Below are 13,390 nucleotides of genomic sequence, written 5' to 3'. Positions count from 1 at the left end.
TAAGTTCTCATTCCTTCCCACCATAAAAGGTTTTATCTGAATTAAAAAGTAGTGCTCTTAAGTTGCTTTGTTCACAGACTTTTCCTTAAATGTTTTAAAATTTATTTATGAATTTATTAAATCATTTATAAGTACCACAGGGTTTAAGGCCTAACAGTAATTTCTGGATCATCTAATAATACCCTAACCTATTAAAATATTTCCCATTATATCGGCTTATAGTCAGTGTTTAAAATAGGGCCCATTGGCGGGGTGGGGGGGAGGGGAGGGTGGGTGATGGGTATTGAAGAGGGCATCTTTTGGGATGAGCCCTGGGTGTTGTATGGAAACCAATTTGACAATAAATTCCATATATTAAACAAAAAATAGCGCCCATCAACATCCACGGAAAATATTTTACTGTTACGTTTCTCTCTTTTTTTAATGTTTTTATTATTTATTTTTGAGAGAGAAAGAGAGAGAGTGAGCAGGGGAGGGGCAGAGATAGAGACACAGAATCCGAAGCAGGCTCCAAGCTGTCAGCACGGAGCCTGATGTAGGGCTTGAACCCACAAACCATGAGATCATGACCTGAATCGAAGTCAGATGCGCTCAACCAACTGAGCCACCCAGGCGCCGCTGTTATGTCTCTTAATGTGTAACTATTATCCCCTACTTTTATTTTGTCTCAGGCTGGGTAGGGCAAGAGAAATGTAGTAAACGTAGTTAGTTTAGCCTTCAGAGAATTCTAATTAAGTATTGTAATCACTATTCCACAGTTTTGCCCTTAGAAAGTTCATCTGCTTTACCTCTTAGAGTTCTATGAATTTCAATTTTAAGTCTTTTATTCTAATTCCCCTTTCTTCCCCCAGTACCTAATAATTTACATCATCGTTTTTTTCCTTTGAGGGTAAGATGGGCTATTTACTGGGTAGTTCCCCCTGTATTTTATTTAGAATTCTTGAAACCTCAAGAAGTATATTTGATTTCTTGGTTTTTTTACTCACTAGTTCCTATTTATCAGGTTCTTGGTTCAAAATAACTCTTAGATATAAGCCTTCTTTATTCCCATTGTCAGAACTCTAATACTTTTACTTCACACCTTACACTATCATCTTGAAGTAGTTAACGTTATGAATTTGTTTTTCTGCTTCACTTGAACTAGTTGAACTTTCTTGCTATTTCTTTTTGGTGTAAGGAACTTAAAATGATACCAGTTTGCTTTTGAAAGCATGTAGAAATTCTTATTATCTTTACTATTCCTTACTTTTATCTAAACACCTTTTTAAGTCAGGCCACTTCTCTTTTTATTATCTTGCACATATGCCACATCCTTCCCCTTTTCCTGTCCCATTTGTACATGTCATTTACATTCTGTACATGCTCTTTTGCTATCCAGTCAGTTCTTATACTGTATTTAACAGACTTCCCTAACAAAATTTTTTCTGATGGTCCTCACTGAATAATGATTTCTGCCTTCTCTGAGCTGAGCTTCTCAACTGATTGGAATCATAGTTTTATTTGTAATTGATTATTTTACTTATGAGTTCAAAAATTGAATTAATATAAAGCATTTAAAATGATGTTTAGTGTTAATGTGTAAGTACTTGCTGTTAATTTTTATTGCTTTATATTTTTTAAAATTTGTGATCTTATCTCTACAAAATATTTCTGTTTAACTCTATTCTTATCTTTAGTACCTGTTAGTATCCCATATATAAAATAAGTCTCCAGTGCAAATACATGTGACATTTTCTGGATCCCTGCTACATGCCAAGTCCAGAGTAATTAAAGATGAATAGTATACATATTCCCTGTCTTCAGAAAATTAGCTCTAATATAGAAGACCAGTGTATAAGCAAACAATTGTAATTACAGTATGATGATAATAGCTTATTGGCTGTTTGTATGTCTTTTTTTCTTTTGGAACAATGCCTATTCAGATCCTTTGCTCATTTTTTAAAAAAAAATTTAACATTTATTTATTTATTATTATTTTTTAATGTTTATTTATTTTTGACAGAGAGAGAGGCAGAGAATGAGCAGGGGAGAGGCAGAGAGAGAGGGAGACACAGGATCCGAAGCAGGCTCCAGGCTCTGAGTTGTCAGCACAGAGCCTGATGCGGGGCTTGAACTCACAGACCGTGAGATCATGACCTGAGCTGAAGTCGGATGCTCAACCGACTGAGCCACCCAGGCGCCCCAACGTTTATTTATTTTTGAGAGAGAGCAGGGGAGGTCAGAGAGAGAGGGAGACACGGAATCAGAAGCAGGCTCCAGGCTATGATCTGTCAGCACAGAGCCGAATGCAGAGCTCAAACTGACGAACTGTGAGATCATGACCTGAACCCAAGTCAGACGCTCAACCGACTGAGCCACCCAGCCGCCCCCTTTACTCATTTTTTTAATTGGGTTATTTGTTTTTTATTATTGAGCTGTATGAGTTCTTTGTGTATTCCAGATAGAAGTCCTTTGAGATAGATGATCTCTAATTATTTTCTCCCATTCTGTCAGCTGTCTTTTCTTAACAGTGTCACTATCTTGCTAGTACCCTTTGAGGTACAAAAGTTTTTCATTTTGATGAAGTCTGGTTTATATATTTTATCTTTTGTTTTGCTCATGCTTTTGATGTCATACCTGAGAATCCATTGCCAAATCTCAAGTCATGAACATTTATCCCTATGTGTTTTCTTTTGGGAATTTTATAGTTTTAGTTCTTTTTCTTTTTTTTTAATGTTTTTATTTATTTTTGAGACAGAGAGAGACAGAGCATGAGCAGGGGAGGGGCAGAGAGAGAGGGAGACACAGAATCTGAAGCAGGCCCCGGGCTCTGAGCTGTCAGCACAGAGCCCAGCGCGGGGCTCGAACACACAGACTGTGAGATCATGACTTGAGCTGAAGTCAGATGCCTAACCAACTGAGCCACTCAGGCACCTCTAATTTTAGTTCTTACAATTAAATTAGATCTTGAACTCATTTTGAGTTTATTTTTGTTTATTTTTTTTATGTTTGTTTATTTTTGAGAGAGACAGAGAGTGAGTGGGGGAGGGGCAGAGAGAGAGGGAGACACAGAATCTGAAACAGGCTCCAGGCTCTGAGCTGGCAGCACAAAGCCCGACGCAGGGCTCAAACTCACAGATTATGAGATCATGACCCGGGCTGAAGTCAGACGCCCAACCGACTGAGCCACCCAAGTACCCCTTGTGTTTATTTTTGTATGTGGTGGTGGGAGGTAAGGGTTTTAACTTGGTTCATTTGCTTGTGACAACTATCCAGTTGTCTCAGCACCATTTGTTGAAAAGACTAGTCTTTCTCCATTGAATGGTTTCACCCTTGCTGAAAATCATAGGCATGTGGGTTTATTTCTGTACTCTCAGTTCTGTTCCATGGATCAATATGTCTTGTTTACCATTGCTTTGTAGCAGTAGTAAGCTTTGAATTAGGAAGTGTGAGTCCTTCTATTTATTCTTCAAGTTTTGTCTCTTCGTGGTCTCTTGTAACTCTGTATAAATTTTAGAATCAGCTTGTCAATTTTTACAATTCAGCTGGGATCCTGATATGTATAGCATTGAACATATAAATAAATTTGGAGAGTATTGCATCTTAACCATACTGAGTCTTCTGGTTCATGAACATGGGATGTTTTTCCATTACTTAGATCTTTTGTAATTTTTTTCAGTGGTGTTTTATAGTGTTCAGAGTATAAGTCCTGTATTTTTTTTATTAAGTTTATTCTTGAGTAATGTATGTGAGGGGTACTATTATAAATGGAATTGAATTTTTATTTCGATTTTTGATTGTTCATTACAAATACTTTTGGTTTTTGCATACTGATTTTGAATCAACAAACTTACTGAATTAATTCTAATAGTTTTTTAGTAGATTCTTTAGGATTGTCTATATACAAGATCATTTAATCTGCACATATAGCTCTTAGAAAATACAAGGCTAGGCAAGTGTGGGTGTGTGCTTTCCTTGTAAGAAAGAATTGAAAAAAAAAAAGTCTGGCTCTTAGTTTAATGAACAGAATTTCAGGATAAAGTTGAAAAAACAAAAAACTGGGTAGGTGTTGGCTTCTGGGAATTTTCTAATGAGAAAAAAGACCTGTTTTTTGATATGTCAGATTCCACTCCTGTTGTATTTATACAGTCTGTGTGTGTAAGAAGATGAACACATAATTCTCAACTTTTTCAGTGAAATAACCAATAAGAGTTTATTTTTAAAAATTAACTATAGGAATAATAAATAAAGTTTCATAAAAGGATAATTTGCCCTTTAAGGTGGCTTGGAGTTTATTTCCTTTCATTAACTCTCCAGATTTTGCTAGAAATGACAGAATGGTTGACAAATTAAAATACTGAATTAAAACAAATCTGAACCACCCAGTTGTTTTGATAGGTCTTATACAAATCCTTGCTTGAATTCAAATATGTGAATTTAATCATTTATTCTGTTACATATAATATTACATTAAAGTTACCTCACCAGATCTACTCATACTAATTTTTTAAACCTAATTTTTTTTAAGTTTATTTATTTGTTTTGTGAGAGAGGACACGTGTGTGCAGGGGAAGGCCACAGAGAGAGGGGGAGAGACAGCAAGCTCCACTTAGTGCAGAGACCAACTCGGTGCTTGCACTCACCCAACCATGAGATCATGACCTGAGCCTAAGTTGAGAGTTGGATGCTTAACCAACTGAGCCACCCAGGTGCCCTTTAAACCTAATTTTCAAGAAAGAGTTAAGAGTTGGAGTGTAGAGAGACACAGGAAACTGTATATACCTGAAATGTAAGGTGGTTCACCAATATTTGATAGTTTTCAGGGGGTGTTATAACAAAGTACCACAAACTAGGTGATTTAAACCAGCAGAAATTTATTGTCTCAGAATTTTGAGACCAGAAGTCCAAAATGAAGCTTTTAGCAAAGTCATGCTGTCTCTAAAACATGAAGGGGAAAACTTTTCATTGCCTCTTACCTTCTTATGTTTTGCCAGCAATCCTTGGCATTCCTTGGCTTGCATCTGCAGCATTTCAATCTCTGTCTCACATGGTGTTCTCCCCCTCATCTGTCCGTGTCTCCTCTTCTTATACGGACACCAGTCAGATTGTATTGAGGGCCCACCCCACCCCAGGATGACCTCATCTTAACTAATTACAGTTGCACTGATCCTTTCTTCTCCTCCTCCTCCTCCTCCTCCTCCTCCTCCTTCTTCTTTTTATTTTGAGAGAGAGAGAAAGCTCTAGTCAGGGAGGGGCAGAGAGAGAGGGAGAGAAAGAGAATCCGAAGCAGGCTTCATGCTGTCAGCACAAAGTCTGGCGTGGGGCTCAAATCCATGAGCTGAGCGCATTAACCGTGAGATCACAACCTGAGCTAAAGTCAAAGGTGAAGGTACCCAGCAATGATCCTATTTTCTTTTTTTTTAAAATATTTTTTTTCAACGTTTATTTATTTTTGGGACAGAGAGAGACAGAGCATGAACGGGGGAGGGGCAGAGAGAGAGGGAGACACAGAATCGGAAACAGGCTCCAGGCTCTGAGCCATCAGCCCAGAGCCTGACGCGGGGCTCGAACTCACGGACCGCGAGATCGTGACCTGGCTGAAGTCGGACGCTTAACCGACTGCGCCACCCAGGCGCCCCGATCCTATTTTCAAATAAGGTTAGATTCTGAGATACTGAAGGTTAGAATTCATATCTTTTTTTAAGAGAGAGCAAGCAAGCAGGGGAGAGGGGCAGAGGGAGAGAGAGAATCTTAAGCAGGCTCCACACTCAGCACAGAGCCCGATGCGGGGCTTGATCTCAAGACCCTGGGATCATGACCTGAGCTGAAATTAAGAATTGGATACTCAATCAGCTGAGCTACCTAGGCACCCCAGAAGTTTGACATACCTTTTGGGAGGGCACAGTTCAACCCATAATAGTTCATGGGTTCATCCAGCAAATATTTAGGTCTGCTTTCTTTGTTCCAGACTTTTTTCTGGATACTAGGTATTGAATATTCTTGTTAAGTAAAACCCGAATCTTTGTCTCTTAAGAGCTTAATAGGGGAAGGGGAAGAAACAGTTTAACCCAGACAATTTTTCTAGGTATAAAAACAATTTTTCTAGGGATAGGTACTTAATGAAAGCATGTAAGAGTGGTGCCTAATTGAGTTTGGACAGGTTGGGAAAATTAGAAAGGGAGAGATTAAGATAGTGTTGCATGTGAGAAATCTATATATTTGTATGTCTATAGAGTTTGGAAGCAGGGAAAGAAAGAAAGGATGAAAAGAGGAAAAGAGAGCTTAGATTATACTCCCAACATTTGAGGAACCATTGCAGCACTTTACACTGGGTAGTTGTAATAAGATCAGACTTAAATTTTAAATTTTTAAAAAAATTGTTCTGGCTCCAGAGTAGAGAATGGATTTATGAAGAAAGACTAAAAGCTAAAAACCCTGTTTGAAGAGGCTGTTGCAGTAATCTGAAGGAATGACGGATAGATTAGGATTTACAGTAGAGTGAATGGATGAGATCTGAATTAGAATTCAGTTAAGCTAAATTGTTCTTTCTGATTTACCATTTATGAAAATAAATATGGAATAAATACCCATTGTAAATATATATCCACTTAAAATAAGATGAATCTTGGTCATTAAACTTGATTATGAAGTTAAATATATAACGTTAGACTTTCAGACTAAAATTTACAATGTGTATATGGAATAATTTATATATTTTATTTACTAACCATATATTGCTTTTCTTCATCCCATCATACTCTAAACCAGGGGTTAATGAACTCTGAACCATGGGCCAGATCTATCTTGTTGTACAGTGTACAACCCATGACTAAGAACGGTTTCCACATTTTAAGTGATTGGGGGAAAAAATCAAAAGAAGAAAAACATATCATGTGAACATTTCAGTGTCCATAAATAAAGTAATAAAGCACAACCACACTTACTTGTTTCTGTATTATCTTTGTTTTCACACAATACAATGCAGAGTGGTAACTGGAACAGAATGTGTGTTCCAAAATGTGCTGTTTGGGCTCTTACCAGAAAAAGTTGTTGAGAGGCACCTGGGTGGCTCAGTCAGTTAAGCCTCCAACTTCAGCTCAGGTCATGATCTCGCTGTTAACCGAGTTTGAGCCCCACGTCGGTCTCTGTGCTGACAGCTCGGAGCCTGTTTGGATTCTGTGTCTCTCCCTCCCCTTCCACCTCCCCCTCCCCCTCTCACACTCTGTGCCTGTCTCTCAGAAATGAACGTTAAAAAAAAATTTTTAATAAAAAAGAGAAAAAGTTGTTCACTTCTATTGTAAACACATGTCACCAGAACTTTAAAAATTCTCCACTGAAGAGTTCTGTAATTACTAATCTGTAAAAATGATGATAATGTTCCTCTAGTAGGATGCTATTCTTAATACAAGAATCTCAATACAAGCAAGTAATTACTTAAATTGTTAACTATAAAAATTTGTGGGTAGTCTTTTCTCTCAGTCAGAAGTGGAACTATGGATTGCCTGGGTGGCTCAGTCAGTTAGTTAAGTGTCTGACTCTTGACCTTGGCTCAGGTCATGATCTCATAATTCGTGAGTTCGATCCCCATTTTTTCAGTGGCCACACTTTTTGGTATTGGCCTAAGAAATAACATCTTAAACCCAGTATTATTGCTTGAGGTGATCATTCTGGATTTTAAACACCAGGGTTTATGAACCAGCAACTTTTGTTTACCTTTATATCAGTGCTGGATGTTTGATATCAAACAGACTAGATATGAAATACACATTAGATAGCCAAATATTTAAACATTCTCTGCTATCTCTCAGCCATACCAGCCTCCTTTGTTGGTCTTGGAATATTTCTATTTTGAAATGGGAATAAATTTTGTTATGTACCAGCAACCATGGCTCTGCTTTTTTGTAGGCTGCTCTTAGAGACACTAGGAGGAATTGACTGGGCTGTCTCTATTATTTAGTGATAAGTGTCTCTGATTAGTTTGCTAATTCACTTCCTTATTATTTCTCTAAATAAAGGTTGGTATTGAAAATGTTTTGAGGGATGATGGAATTTTAGTTTTTTTTATATAAAATGAAGTATAAAAATAACTTCTATTTACAGAAATCAAGTTATAAACTTTTATGGTAGTACCAGTTTTTTAAAAATGCAAGTTTTATAGGTGGCCAGTATTAAATTTTATCCTTTTTCTGTACCTAACCCAGCAAATATGATTAACTGATTAAAAATAATGACTGGGGGGTTGCCTGGGTGGCTCAGTGGGTTAAGTATCCGACTTCAGCTCAGGTCATGATCTCATGGTTCATGGGTTTGAGCCCCGCATCAAGCTCTGTGCTGACAGCTCATTGCCTGAAGCCTGCTTCAGATTCTGTGTCTCCCTCGCTCTCTGCCCCGACCCCACTCACACTCTGTGTGTGTCTCAAAAATAAAGATAAAAAAAAATTAAAAAAAAAAATAATGACTGTAGGATGGGTAGATGAAAAACATAGCTAAACTGTTGATTTAAAAAGTTGCTCACCAGAGGCTCAGGGCTAAAACGAGTGTTTTAAAGTTATATGGCTTCAGACTGTTAGGCACAGCACTGCCATATGATCAGATAAAAATTTATATAAAAAATTATTTGATAAAAGTAAAAAAAAATTTTAAGAAAGGCATTTGAGACACTAAAAAACAAATGTATCTTTATTTGCAGATGCAGACTCTAGTTCAAAACCCCCTTCTCAAATGAGAGAAGTCTTTCATGTTAATTTAATAGAACCTAGAAAGACCAATATCACTTTCCACATTCTTAGTAATTACCCTGTTTTTATTTTTTTCCCTTTTTTAAAGATAAAATTCACATACCATAAAAATTCATTTTAAGATGTAAAATTCAGTTTTTAAAATATATTCATGCTGCACCTTTCTATCACCCCCCAAAAGAAATCCCATATCCATTAGCATTCACTCTCCATTCCCCCTTCCAACGAGCCTCTGGCAGCCAGTCATCCATCTACTTTATGTCTCTCTGGATTTGATTTGCCTGTTGTGGACATTTAATACAAATGAAATCATATGATATATACCCTTTTGTGTTATGCTTTGTTTGTTTTTCTGTTTTGCCTTTTGTGGCATGCTTTGACTTAGCATAATGTTGAAGGTTTATCCATGTTGTAGCAAGTATTAGCGTTTTGTTCTTTTTATAGCTGAATAATACTCCATTGTATGGATGGATATACCACATTTGTTTCCCTTTAGTTCTATAGTTCCTTCTTCTCTCGTTGTTAAACTGTTTGAATCTATAGCCACCCTCCCTTCTGGAAAGGGACTGCAGAACAGAAAAAATGAAATATATATTGTCTTAAAAGATACTGTCCAAGAATTTGATTTATCAAATCTTTGTACATCCTGTACTGGTAGCATAGCATCTGACACATTGAGTCATTTAGTGATAGTTTGAAGAATAAATGATTTAATTAAAGGAATCCCAAATATAGTCAGTTAGACACTTATGTAAGTTTGGGAGGTTGAATTAACCTTGCAATACAGGAATGAAACTTAAGGTCACCTTTGAAGTTTTAACAAAGCTATCCTAAAATGAATTGAATAATACCAAGTAGAAACATAACACATATAAAAGCAATATATTTTCTATAATGGGTAAAACTATTTGGTACCAAAAGAGCAGAAAACAAAAACTTTAAAAGTTAGAGTCAAAATTCCAGGACAAGAAGGATATGCGAAAAAGTCATCTATGCATGTATTTTCCATCGATTATCAAATCTCATAGTTGTAATTTCTAAACAACTATTTTATAAGTAACTCTTTCCATTTTGAGGCTAGGTCTGTATTTTGTTGGAAGTGTTTCAGTATAATTTTTACCTTATAATCACTCTCACTTTATTCTCTGAGATTTCATAGGGAAAACTAAATCATAAGTTCACTTGCTAGTACCTCAGACATTTCAGGACAATTCCTGATTCATGGATCCTTTCTCATTGAGACCCATCATTTTCAGTTTTTAGAACTACAGGTTTCCCTCACTGTCCACAAACACAGCATTCCCTTGAAGTCTTTTGTAAGCTGAAAAGGCATAAAAGGGAAGGAGTAATTATTATTAATATACATTCATATTAAATTTTTTGAGCATTCTCAGACTCCAATTATAACCTCTTTTAGGATTTTCTAATACCGTAGGATATATTTTGCTAACAGATGCATAAAATGAGTTAAAGCGCAGATGTTCACAGGCACAATTTAAAGCTATGGTGTCTTGATTCTAAATGTAGCTCCCAGGGGAAGGAGCTCAGCTTTGCCACTCTTGCTTTGATGGCTCACTGCAAAACAGGCCCTGAAATCTACTTTTACTTTTTTTCATAAAAGCAAAAATCCTTTTTGGATTTCTTTTAGTTAGTGAAAACAGGTACTCATGTAGGTCTTTCATAAAAGCAAAGTGGTGTGGGGCACCTGGGTGGCTCAGTCGGTTGAGTTCGAACTCTTGAGTTCGGTTCAGGTCATGATCTCATGTCTGCTGAGTTCGACCCTGCATCGGGCTTGTCCTCTTTCTCTCTCTAAAAAACTGAAAAAAAAAAAAAAAAAAAAAAAAACACACAAAAAACCAAAGTGTCATAATGTAAACTTTCAAAAAGCGGGGGATACCTGTTCCTTTGGATTTCTTGAGGGAATGTGTAACTGGAAAAGGAAAGTGCTCAGCAGTTGTTTCCTTTGACCTAGAAGAAACTAAACAGGAAGAAGAATCATAATTGGAGATAAAGAACTTGATAAGGTTATAAGACATTGCAAAGGCCTGGTAGAGGTTTGAGATTCTGTCCGTTAAGATACTTTGAGAAGAGATTAAGATAGCAGCTACCAGATTTGAATGATTTAATTCAGTGACTGTCAAACTCTTTTTACCAGGACGCTTTATAATCATAAAAATTATTGAGGACCCCAGAAAGCTTTTGCTCACTTATGTTATATCTATTTTACTGTATTAGAAACTAACACAGTCTTATAATGTAATAACATAATAAGCCCAATAATACGTTGACATTAATAACATTTTTATAAAAAAATGTTTTTGTCCAAAACTAATTTTAAAGATTTAGTGAAAAGACAGCATTTTTACATTTTTGCAGCCATCTTTAATGTCTGGTCAGCAACAAGACATCTGGGTTCTCATGTCTGCTGTATGAAATCTGTTGCAGTATTTTTTTTTTTATTGAAATATATAAAGAAAAGCTGGCCTCACACAGATATGTCATTGGAAAAGAGGTACCTTGTACGTCCCCTGAAAGAGTTTTGAATACTACACTTTGAGAGTCTCTAATTAGATCTTTGCTATGCAAAGTGTAGTTCCCCCACCAGCAACATTGGCATCCCAGGGCACTTGTGAAAAATGTAAAATTTTCACTTCATCCCAGACAGCTCAAATCAAAATCTGCATTTTATGAGTTCCAATGGTGATTCATATGTACGTTAAAGTTTGAGAAGTGTGAGCTGGAACAGTGATCACCTGACGTCCCTTCCAGTCCTGTGTAACATAGACTAAGATAATGCCAAAACGTTATTTGAAAATAATTATTCCATCATTCATGAAATTTTTTTACTAGCATTAAAGGTAACTAGACTGATTTAGAAATTTTATCCTACTTAATTGCATTTTTTTCCTGACTTATTGAGGAGTTGCTTTTTTACTTTTTTATTTTATTTTTTTACAGAGAGCATATGAGTGGGGGAGAGGGTCGGGGTCGGGGAGTAATGGAATCTCAAGCAGGCTCTACGCTCAGTGTGGACCCCGGTGTGGGGTTCGATCCCACAATCCTGGGTTCATGACCTGAGCCAGAATCAAAAGTCAGACACTCAACCAATTGAGCCACCCAGGTGGCCCAGGAGTTGCTTTTTTAAAAAGCAAAATAATAAGTCAAGCTGTGGAAGAGATGGAATAAAAAGCTTGAGAAGTTCTTTAAGTCAGTGGAGCTGTGTTAGGATTCTTAGTTTCTAGCGATACTGCAGGCATTCACTTGTGCTTTATTTTTCCTCTCAGCTGTGAAAATTTAGTTCTGTATTATCTACAGTCCCTTATTCTGTCCTGTCAGTCATTATATTTCTTATCTGGGAAATGCTGTCTTGATTTCACCAACCTCCATCTGTATCTTCTGGCTTCCAATGAAGAATAACATCATCCATGTTCTTTTTTAGTTTTCTAAAATTTTTCTCATGTTTTGAGTGCTGAGATAAATGTGAGAATTGAAGTAAATACATAGATTATATAATGATTTATATAATTATGTAAGCAATAATGATGACTCTTGTGTTGAAATGCACCCTGATTGTTAAGTCTGCTTTGGATATAAATTTAACTAATGTTTTAAAGTGTATGTTAGCATCAGTGCCTAACTATTGGTCATTTAATAAGGAAGCATGATTGGTTATCTATTCAGAGCTCATAGGGCTCCCTGATGCAAATCCCCCACCACCCCTACTCATCCCTTACCACCACCATCAGCCAGTGCTCCTGCCACTCCATATTTCTGGTTTCCATCCCAGATCTACTATGTATACCTTAGTGTAGTCAGTAAACACTGAAATAGTAATTACAGTAAAGAAGGTGGATTTCATAGGCATAAAGAAGTAGGGGATTTTGATCTCCTTCCAGAGGGTCAGAGACAGTGTTCCAGTAAAAATATGTTTAAGCTGAGAACTTATAGTGGCCTATTGTGACAGAGGTGGTGAAGCAAATTTTGTATGAAGTAATTACCAGTAGCTTCAGCTCCTTGGCACTCTTTATCAGGAATATTTTAGGATTTTTGGAAGAAAGTCATGCCAGTATCATTCTCCTCTATATTCCCATCATACTCTACCTCTGTTTTATTAGTATAATAATTATTATGTTGATATTAACTATTGTTCCTCCCCTCCCCCATTAGAACTGAGCCCCTCAAGGACAGTTTTCTTTTTTCCTCTTAGAGAGCAATTCACTACTACATGTCTGACCCTGCAGTGGTGCACTGTCATACAAGTAGTGGGTGACAGCAGTGGAAATATTAATAAATAATACATCATTTGTGCCAGGGATTGCATCAAACACTTTGCATATGTTACATAGCTTAATTCTTCCAGTAACCTGGGGGTGGAAAAGAGTAAATGCTACTATTATCAACATTTTGTGAATATAGGTCTGAAGCCCAGGAAGTCTAGCCCAAGATTACATATTTAGAAAATAACAGATCATTCTGTTATTTTTGTTATTATCTGATTCCAGATCCCCTGCTTATATCAAAATGCTGCATCAAATCCATAAATGTCAATTACAGTGTCAATCTGTGACCTAAGGGTATTTAAACTTGTCTGTGTAAGTGCTGATGTGGAGGGGGTAAATATAGACTGTGGTTTAGTAATTACATTCTATAGTGCACTGATAATAAATTGTTGC

At 36.7% G+C, this 13,390-nt stretch overlaps 1 protein-coding gene across 49 annotated transcripts in view; it reads left to right on the top strand.

Annotated features, from left to right (window-relative positions):
* Positions 1 to 13,390, top strand: part of WNK1 (WNK lysine deficient protein kinase 1) — a 164,030-nt gene that overhangs the window by 91,859 nt on the left and 58,781 nt on the right. The window lies entirely within an intron of this gene.

The sequence above is a fragment of the Leopardus geoffroyi genome, chromosome B4, assembly GCF_018350155.1.
Source record: "Leopardus geoffroyi isolate Oge1 chromosome B4, O.geoffroyi_Oge1_pat1.0, whole genome shotgun sequence".
Taxonomy (NCBI): Eukaryota; Metazoa; Chordata; class Mammalia; order Carnivora; family Felidae; genus Leopardus; species Leopardus geoffroyi.
Note: the sequence above shows the minus strand (reverse complement) of the source record. Positions and strands in the feature narration are given on the sequence as shown.